Source organism: Dipodomys merriami, unplaced genomic scaffold (genome assembly GCF_024711535.1).
Source record: "Dipodomys merriami isolate MVZ:Mamm:240054 unplaced genomic scaffold, mDipMer1.0.p SCAF_221, whole genome shotgun sequence".
In the NCBI taxonomy this organism is placed as follows: domain Eukaryota; kingdom Metazoa; phylum Chordata; class Mammalia; order Rodentia; family Heteromyidae; genus Dipodomys; species Dipodomys merriami.
The window spans coordinates 41604-52502 of NW_027203616.1; the positions used below are offsets into that span (position 1 = coordinate 41604).

At 35.7% G+C, this 10899-nt stretch overlaps 1 pseudogene; it reads left to right on the forward strand.

Annotated features, from left to right (window-relative positions):
- The first annotated feature begins 9559 nt into the window (after positions 1 to 9559).
- Positions 9560 to 9658, forward strand: LOC138835003 (U6 spliceosomal RNA; annotated as a pseudogene).
- Positions 9659 to 10899: the final 1241 nt, after the last annotated feature.

The window sequence follows — 10899 nt, forward strand, 5'->3', positions numbered from 1 at the left end:
GTAGTATCCTATAAACTTAAGTAATCAATGATGCAATCTTAAGACAGGTATATATCCTTGGATGCCTATTTGTAACAAGGAAACCTTATTGTTCCCAAAATTGCTATTCATCTTATTTCTGTAAAATTCTGTGTATGATGGAAAAAACTTATGTTGTTTGTTCCATTGCTCACATTTGCAAGTTTTTGTAAATGACTATTTTAAGTCTTTTTCATTTGAAATTTGATCATACTTTGAAGCCGTTATAGATAGGTGCAAAGGTGATGGATTTTCAAGTACTTATTTATTAACTGATTTAGCTTTGTGGAGCTAATGGATTCAAAGTAAGCCTTGCTTAAGAGCTACTTCTAAATTTCTGCAGCTTAAAATTTCCCAAATGAGGTCTTGCTGGCACAAATGTCTCCTTGACCTTTTACCCTTGCTTCGTATAGGAACAGCCCAACCAGAATGTCTTACCCTGACAGCATAGATTGTCTTACTGGAGCAAAACTAATCTTAGTTACAAGGGATTATATAGAGACGAACAGTTCAGACAGAACTGTTCAGACTAAAAGGTATTTTTTTCAAAATATAACTGCTTATTACACCCTACCATTCCAAAAGTAGCTAAAGCCAAGAAGGTGAAAAAATTGTTCATATGCATGATTACCTAATGTCCTGGCCTGACTACCATCCAACCAGGCAGGAAGTTACACCACTGATTTTCTATCACCAAATATATTCCATAGCTCCAGGAGAAGTCCATATGTTTCTCCTCATTATTAGGCCTGAAATTGGTAGTGTTTTAACCACAGTGTTTCCCCTTGCCTCCAAGCTGTACATCCCCGAATGGTAAAGCTTTAGTTCTAATTCTCCCAAACAATGAGGTAGAGGCAATGGAATAATACTTTAAAACAGTTGCCTTTGATTCCCTAACCACAACGGAACAATGCAAAACATTTTCTTATAGATAATTATATATTTTATATTTATATGTGTTGATTTTATATTTCACAAAGTGGATCTTACTGGAATTAATTGATAATTTGACAAATTAATTTATATTATTCCAATAAATAGATTGGAATATAAATAATCAGGATTAGAATATATATTAGAATATAAAAAGGATCAATGCAATGTTTTCGGTATAAACTTGTGATACTTTCTACATGTTATTGGTCTTCTGAATTCACATGGTAAAAAAAAAACAATGTTGTTTTCCTCTAATCTATAAGGGATTTTACTCTGCTGCTCTGTTTATTGTTTTAACTCGCTGGTCCCAAATTGTTTTTCTCCATATTTCTGAAGCATTCTTCCTGATTATACTCAAATTTTGCTGATATGATGTCTAAAAGGTATTATTCTTCTACAGGATCCATGGGTCCTAGGATCCCAGCTCCCAGTTATCCGCATCATCAGATAACTAGGGCAAAAGTTCCCACCTATGCCCATGCAACATGCCAAGAGAAAGTAATTGAAGACCCATCTCAATTTCTCATTTCTTATATTTCAGGGCCCCAATTCCTTGAAATGCAGGAATTAGCAGTGAGCAATTGGGAAATGCAAGGCAACTTAAAATGCAAGATGAAATCACAAAATGTTAAAGTACAGTAATTCAAACCTTCAATTTTCAGATGACCATGCCACATGAGTGGAAAAGACCACAAATGTCACAAGATTATTTGTAGTACCCTTCTCCTAATGGTTAATGAATGATTTTAGTCCAGTATCAGCAGGCTAAAAAATAGTTCCTGAACGATAGATCCATAATTGGTCTACCAATGCTAGGAATACTTGACATAGAGGTCAAATATAATTCAAAAAACATTAATTGAGAATATCTTTAGTGCTTCAAAACACTGGTACTTCAGTAAACTTGGCTTTGTAGTATAAAAATGTTGTCATTCTCAAACAAATGATAACCTACATTTAATCTGCTGAAAGTATATTCCTTTTCAAATAAACTTTTAAAAATCACATTTGCCAAAATAACACTTTACAAGTGATGATATTTAGTGAGGTTACTAGTCTTTCGAGTGTAGGGAGCAAGTTTCAATAGAGTTGATTTATTCACCCAGCACTAATGCCAAAGAGGTTCAACCATTCATTAAAGTGTAGGAATAGTACCCCCCACCATTTGTGTTTTTCAGTAGGTGCCTTCAAAAATTTGTTAAATAGTTCAGCCTCCAATATTTCAAACCAAAACATTAGCTAATAAAGTAAATTTCATCACATAAGTACATTTTAAAAAGTCATGAATAGTTGCCTTATCATATGGTGTTTTATGTTTTCCCTATATGTCTAATATAGTAAGAAATATGACTTTAAGTCTTGAATATGGGTACTCATCAGAGATTTGACAAACATACAATCTGTCTTCTATTTCTATCATATTCCTCTACCGTAGTAAATTTTATATTTCTTCTTTTGCCAATAATTATAGGTAGTTTAAAATATTATCCCATGTAAAATAAAATAATCACACACCACTGTACAAAGCCATTTATAAAAACTGGTAGTTAGGAATACATTCTAAGCCATTTTTAAACTTTCTTGTTGACTACAGATTAATCTTCCAAATGGAGAGCAATGAAATCATGTCTAGGTGCTTCATGCCTCCAGTCTTGCAAATTGTTACTTCAGATGAATGAATTACGGAAATATAAGCTGACATCAGTTCAAGTATATGCAGAATTGAAACTCCATGGAATGTATATAAACCTTTCAAAGTACTAACAGACAGTTTAACAGAATGAGTATCAGGAAATTAAATTAATAGTAATAATAGTAAAGGAATAATAATAAAGCCATAGAATGAACGAAGAATGGAACAAGGGGCAAGTACAGCTAGAATACTTAATATACACATGTGAGAAAGAAAGTGGTAAATCGGAAATAAATCTTGTAGAAGGGGTTGGTTGAGAATGATAGAAGGAGTGACTCTGATCCCGGAACATTGGACAATTAGATGGACATTTTTGTAACACACTTTCACAACATTTTGAAATTCAGTGAAAAAACACAACAAAAAACAAAAACACACAAAAAGCACAACCAAACAGCAATCTCTATAGAGTACGATTATGACCTCTCAAAATTTTAAATAGTTAATGAAGGACAATCTTGGGAAAAGCATACAAAGCTGTTCGAAGTGAGCAATTTGGTGTAGAGGAGAAATTTTAACAGATTTAAATAGACTGTTTAAGGTTATAAATCACCTACATCTGCTGCAAATATTTTCCTCTGCGAGTTCTCTTGGTCTGAAAGGATATTCCAGTCCTGAGCCACACTTGATAGCTTGTGAAGATAGAATGGAAGAAACAAGATCAAGAACCCATTACTCCATTGGAGAAGAAACAGTCGTCTACGTTTTCTCTCATTTCTATTGACTACTTTTATTCATAAGTTTAAGTCAAGTGATTTGAATTAAATATTTCCTTCTTTGTTCTGGCAAAGTAATTGGTCAAAATAATTCACTAAATATTATTAGCCATTTTTTTCTATCATGCTGTTTTCTTGTCCAAGCGAGTCCATTAAACTTCCCGCTTGCATTTGGTTGCCACGGAAACCCAGCATCAATGTTAATGAGGACAATCTCTAATGTAAAACTTTGTCTCCAAAATACCAGTCCAAGAAGCTGTGATCACAAATATTTAGCTATACATTTTTCTTTTTTCTTTTACCTTGAAAGTCTTCTTTGTCTAAAGTGCCCTCAAAAATAAGTACTCTGCCAATTTTTGGATCAATCACTTATAACCTCAAAGATATTTTGCTAACAAGATGCTTAGAGGAAACCGAAGAATACTGCACTTTTATCTTCTCTCTTAAGACTCTCCTTAGATACCATATCAGGAACAGTGAAGTTATTCTTTGCAAAATTATTTCAATAGATTATTTTTTTCTCTTCATCTTGCATTTGCTCAACAAGATGTATGGAGAAGAATAGAGTTGAATCACCCATACCATGGATGACAGTGTCTTTTACAAAAGGACAATGCTCCTATGTCCTATTTCTCTGTCCTCCTCTTAGCTCTTGCCTGATTTCCAACTAATCACAGATTTTTAGCTTCAAGTCTAATGAAGGTGAAGGACTATAAGGCCTCCCCCATTGCTACATTGTAGGGCTAGATCTCTGGCAGGAGGTAAGTGTGAACGACGCACTCAAGGAACACACGTTGGGAGAACAGGTTTGAGCAGTTCTGGTTTATTTCTGCACAAGGGTTGGGATTTTATAGCTCCAGCTTTCCCAACCTCCTGAGTCCTTCCCAGCCAATTACTTAGCGGGGAGTTGATGATGGGCACTGCTTGGTGACAGGCATTGATTGGTCCCCCGGGGGCATGTAGGGAGCATGGACAGCTCATGGCTGGAAAGCTAGGCAGACGTGCCTGTGGGTCACGTCTCTATGAGCAGAAAGTGTGCTTCAACTGCTACTCTACTGACTCAACCAGATCTGACCGGCTCTACCCACAAATTTTGCCTTTTCTTTTAAAAGGACCATCATTATGGTGAACCATCATTGGAGGCATTTTTGCCGGGAGTGCAAGCATTTAATAATTCCTAGGAGAGTAAGCCCTACATGTGCATGGCCTCCCCAGATGACCAGAGAGGATGGCGAAAACCATTGTAACTTTTTAAGCACATCTTCTAAAAAGGAGACAGCGGGAATAAGCTGAATGGTGGTCTGGTTTAGGTGGGTAACATCATGCAGCAGGATTTGGTTGAAGTTTAAGTACTTAAGGAACTTAGGGCCTTTGAGGTCGTTACTAAGTTCAGTGAAATTGGGTGCGGGAGTGGTAAGCTGACAGACAGAATTAGTCATAGCATTACATAGTCCTCCTTGTTGTAATCAAAGAAACGTAATCTGTTCTTGGAGCAAGTCTATTTGTTGTTGGAGCACAAGGAGGCCTCCCTTAAGATGATTGGCAACTTGTAAATGTTATAATTCTATGGATGACAGTTGAGGGATGAGCTGGTTTATCTGTTGCACGGTGGACACGCTTTGGGACAGCAATACAGCGGCGGTGGTAGCTGAAGCCACTGTAGCGATGATTGCGGACCCGATTGCAAGGATCAATCCTACTGCTCTTTTAGTGCGCGGATGAATCAATTGAACCTGGGAAAACTGAGAGTCATTAGTAGCCAGAACAATAAATGGGGGAACACGTACCAAACCTGCAAAAGGATATGAGTCATTGGGTTGCCAGTGATTGCTGAGAGTGCAAGTAGCGGAGGAGTTGTCTCCTAGACAAAAAAAGAACGGGGCTCTAACCACTACCATTCCTGACACCTGGTCATATCCAGATCAGTTTCAGCGACGAATATTGGCCAATAGGAAAGGGGACAAAATGCGGCAGGAATGTGATGATCAAACGATTGGCATGGGGGGTCCTAGGTCTCCCAATCATCCTCCTGAAGAGTCATAAAACTCCTTTAGATTTTGAGGTTTGGGATCCTTTTCAGATTGGTTGTATATAGCTGGGTCTCTACCCTTAAAAGAGTTTTAAAAGAGAAACTATGAAGATGAAGCAGTGGGTGAGGCTTCAATAGCCAAGAAGCTGTGTTTAATTGGAAATCAGGAAAGAGTTGAGAGGAGGACATAGAAGTAGGACACAGAAGCGTTGTCCTTTTGTAACAGACCTGTCTTCCAAGGTATGGGTGATTTACCTCTATTCTTCTCCATACATCTTGGTGAGCAAATGCAAGAACAAGAGAAAAATAATATATTGAAATAATTTTGCAAAGAAAAACTTCACTGTTCCTGATATGTTATCTAAGGTGAGTCTTAAGTGAGAAGATAAAAATGGAGTATTTTTTGGTTTCCTCTATGCATCTTGTTAGCAAAATATATCCTTGAGGTTAGAATTGATTGAAACAAAAAGTGATGGAGCACCTATTTTTCTGGGCAATTTAGACACAAGAAGACTTTCAAGGTAAAGGAAAAAGAAAAAAGTAAGCCAAGTATTTGTAATCACAGTTTCTTGGACTGGTTTTCTGGAGACAATTTTTACATTAGATTTGTCCTCATTAACATAGATGTTGTTTCATGGCAACCAAATACAAGAGGAAAGTTTAATGGACTCGCTTAGTCAATTAAACAGCATAATCAAAAAAATGGCAAATAACTTTTAGTGAATTATTTGACCAATTACTTTCCCAGAATAAAGAAGGAAAATGTAATTCAAAATGAATTGACCTAAAAGTATGAATAAAATGTAGTGAAGAGGGATGAGAGGAAAAAATAAAGGATTGTTTTCTCTACAGTGGAGTAATGGGTTCTTCATTTTGTTTCTTCCATTCCATTTTTCCAAGCTATCAATTGTGGCTCAGGACTGGAGTATCAAGTTCAGACAAAGAGAACTCATAGAAGAAAGATAATATTTGCAGCAGATATATGTGATTTATAACCTTAGATAATCTATTTAAATCTGTTCAGAATCCTCCTCTACGCCAAACTGCCCTCTTTGAACATCTTTGTTTGCTTTTACTAAGACTTCTCTCCATTAACTGCTTAAAATTTTTGAGAGGTCATATTCATACTCCCTACAGATTGCTGTTTGGTTATGATTTTTATGTGTTTTTGTGTTTTTTTAACTGAATTTCCAAAGGTTGTGAAAGTGTCTTAAAATTAAATATGTCCACCTAATTATCCATTGCTCCTGGATCACAGTGACACCTTCTATCATTCTCAACCACCACATTCTCCAAGATTTATTTCCGATTTACCACTTCCTTTCTCAAATGTGTACATTGAGTATTCTAGCTGTACTTGCCCCTTGTTCCATTTTTCATTCATTCTATGTCTTTACTATTATGGCTCTCTGGTTTCAACTTCCTGATAGTCATTCTGTTAAACTGTCTGTTAATATTTGAAAGGTTTATATACATTCCATGGAGTTTCAGTCCTGCACATACTTGAACTGATGTCAGCTTATATTTCCATAATTCATTCATCTGCAATAACAATTTGCAAGACTGGAGACTTGAAACACCTAGACATGATTATATTCTCATCCATTTGAAAATTAATCTTTAGTCAACAAGAAAGTTTAAAAATGGCTTTGAATGTATTCTTAACTACCAGTTTTTATAAATGGTTTTGTACAATGATGTGTGATTATTTTATATTACATGGAATAAAACTTTCTACTACCTATAAGTTTTGGAAAAAGAAGAAAAGTAACATATACTACTTTAGAAGAATATGATAGAAATAGAAGATAGATTTTGTCACATCTCAGATGAGTACCCATATTCAAGACTTAAAGACATATTTCTTACTGTGTTAGACAGAGAGAAAACAAAACAGCATATGATAAGACAAGTATTTGTGACTTTTTAAAATGCCCGTTATTAAGTGATGAAATTTACTTTATTAGCTAATGTTTAAGGTTGAAATATGGGAGGCTGATCTATTAAACAAATTTCTGGAAGGCACCTACTGAGCAACACAAATGGTGCGTGGTATTACTTTTAGACTTTAATGAATGGTTGAACCTGTCTGACATTAGTGCTGGGTAAATGAATCAACTCTATTGTAACTTGCTCCCTACACTTGAAAAACTTGTAGTGTCACTAAGTGTCATCTACTTATCAAATGTTATTTTGGTAAGTGTGATTTCAAAAAGTTTATTTGAAAAGGAATACACTTTCAGGAGATTAAATGTAGGTTGGTTTGAGAATGACAACATTTTTATACCACAGAACCAAGTTGTACTAAAGTACCAGTGTTTTGAAGCACAAACGATCTTCTCAATTAATGTTTTGCTGAATTAACTTTAACCTTTAAGTCATTTTCCTGACCATGGTAGATCAATCAAGGATCTATCCTTCCAGGAACTATTTTTTGGGCCCACTTATGCTGGACTGAAATATTACATTAGTCATTAGGGGAGGGGTATTAAAAATAATCTTGTGACACTTTCTGATTTGTTCACTTATATGGGCTGGTCATCTGTCAATTCAGGTTGAAATACAGTAATTTCTCTCGATTTTGTGACTTCATCTTTCATTTTAAGTTGCCTTACATTACACAATTGCTTGCTGCTAATTCTTGTTTCTCAAGGAATTGGAGCCCTGAAATATAATAAATGAGAAATTGAGATGGATTTTCAGTTACTGTCTGCTGGCATGTTGCGTAGGCCTAGGTGAGAAGTATTGCCCCTGTTATCTGATGATGCAGGTAACTCAGCCATAAGATATTAGGACCCATGGGTCTATAGAAGAATAATGTCTTTTAGATATCATATTAGCAAAATTGGAGTATAATATGTAGGAGGAATGCATCAGAAATATGGAGAAAAACAGTTTGGGACCAGTGAGTTAAAACAATAAACAGAGCATCAGAGTAAAATCTCTTATAGATTAGAGGAAAACAACATTGATTTTTAACAATGTGAATTCAGAAGACCATGAACACTTAGAAGGTATCACAAGTTTATACCGAAGACATTGCATTGATACTTTTTATATTCTAATATATATTCTAAACCTAATTATTTACATTCCAATTCTATTTATTGGAATAAATAAATATCAATTTATTTGTCAAATTATCAATTGATTCTAGCAAGTTTCACTGTGTGAAATATAAAATCAGCACATATAAATATAAAATATATAACTATATATAATATAATAAAATGGCACATGTTTTGTATTGTTCTGTTTTGGTTAGGGTATCCAAAGCAACTCTGCTTTAAAGTATTTTTCCATTATCTCTACCTCAGTGTTTGATAGAGTTAGATTTAAACCTTTACCTTTTGTAGATTTACAGATTGGAGGCAAGAGGAAACATTACCAATTTAAGGCCTAATAACAAGGAGAAACATATGGACTTCTCCTAGAGCTATGAAAATATTTGGTGATAGAAAGGCAGTAGTCTAAGTTCCTGCCTGGTTGGAAGGTAGACAAGCCAGGACATTAGGTAATCATGCATATGAACAATTTTTTCACCTTCTTGGCTTTAGCTACTTTTGAAATGGTAGGTATAATAAACCATTATATTTTGATTAAAAAAAACCTTCTAGTCTGAAAAGTTCTGTCTGAAATATTCATTTTTCTATGATCCCTTGGAACTAAGATTTATTTTGTTCAAGTAAGACAATTTACGCCATCAGGGTAAGATATTCTGTTTGGTCTGATCCTACATGGAAGAAGGGTAAAGAATCAGGTAGACATTTGTGCCAATGAGACCGCATTTGGGAAAATTTCAGCTGCAGAAGTTTAGAAGTAGCTCTTAAGCAAGGCTTACTTTGAATCCGTTAGCTACACAGAGCAAACTCAGTTGAATAAATATGTATTTGAAAAAGCCATCCCCTTTGGACCTAGCTAAAAATGCTTCAAAGTATGATTAAACTAAAATGAAAAAGATTTAAAATAGTCATTGACAAAAAAAATTACAAATGTGAGCTATCAACTGAACAATATAATTATTTTCCATTATACACAGAATTTTAGGGAAATAAGATCAGTAGCATTGTTAGAAACAATAAGGTTTCCTTGTTACAAACAGGCACCCAAGGATATAATCCTGTATAAATATTGCATCATTAACTACCTAAATTTAGAGGACATTACATGCTTCAGCAGCACATGAACCCAAATTACACCAATACAGAGATTAACATGGCAATTGCAAAGGATGATATGAAAATCTGTGAATTATTCCAGATTTTTCATTCTTCAGATGCAAGAAATGAAAAACAATTATTAAAAAGTTGATTACAAAATTACTAGTGTAACAATACATGTAATCCATATAAATAAAAGTTAGTTTGACATCAGTGTATTAAATCTTCACCTTAGAAAGGCCTTTACATAGCATAATCGTTATAAAACTTTTAAAATTAGACAACATTGTCATTTTATTCCAAAGAAATATACTATAAGGACCTAGTAAAAAAGGAATCTTAAACTGTTTTGGTATGGAATGCAATCTGAAAGGACACATTTATTAATGAACCTATATATTATAAAACAATGTAGAATTCAAAGTCTTATATCTAGGAAAGAATAAAATAGATTATGGGCATTATACAAACAGAATACAGAATATTTTAAGGTATAATTTTTCACATAAGCACCAGAAATATCTTTAGTTTCTTTAGTACTCATTTCAACAGATAAATTAAAATTATTTCTGAATACAAAAAAGCAAAAACTCGAGGGGGTCCAAGATGGTGATGGGAAACTAGGAGAACGCCACAGCTCTCCCCAACCAAAAAGAGAGTTTGAGTTCCAATGTTTAATCGCCCCAAGAGACCGACAACAACAACAAAAATCAACATCCAGAGAAAAACAGGAGTTGAAAAGAAGAATTTCACAACAGAGGAGCTTGAAGACGCCTTCCCCAACGTCTATTGGCCACTTAGCAGCGTGCTAAGCCATGGCCAGCCTGGCCTGGTGGGAGCTACCGGTGGCCCAGATACACAGGGAGTTGTCTGCAGATCACCGGCAACAAAGACCCCTGAGGTATCAGTGTCAGACCGGCTGATCCTGACGAATGAAGAAACCTCCGAGCAGGGAACTTACACAAAGATCCCACCCCTTCCCCTCACTCTCCATTGGAGCAGAGAGGCTCCATCCCACCAAAGCCACTCAGCCCCATGGCAGGAACCTCAGAGATACATGAGATGCCCACAGAACACCAGAGCAGAAGAACTGAAAGGAAGTGGTGCTGATCCAGAGAGCACAAACAGAGACAAACCCCAGCAATCAGAACCTGAACAGAGTCCCCTCCCCACCCCTCGGGTGAAGGTCAGAGGCCAATCCCGTGGAGCGGACCCAAACAGTGTCAATGGAGGCAGTGACAGAAAAGAAACACACAGAGCCACCACCTCTCAGCCTAGCCCACAACCACCTCAATTGAACTCTGACTGCAATGGCAACCAACAACAACCTACATCACACGGAAACAA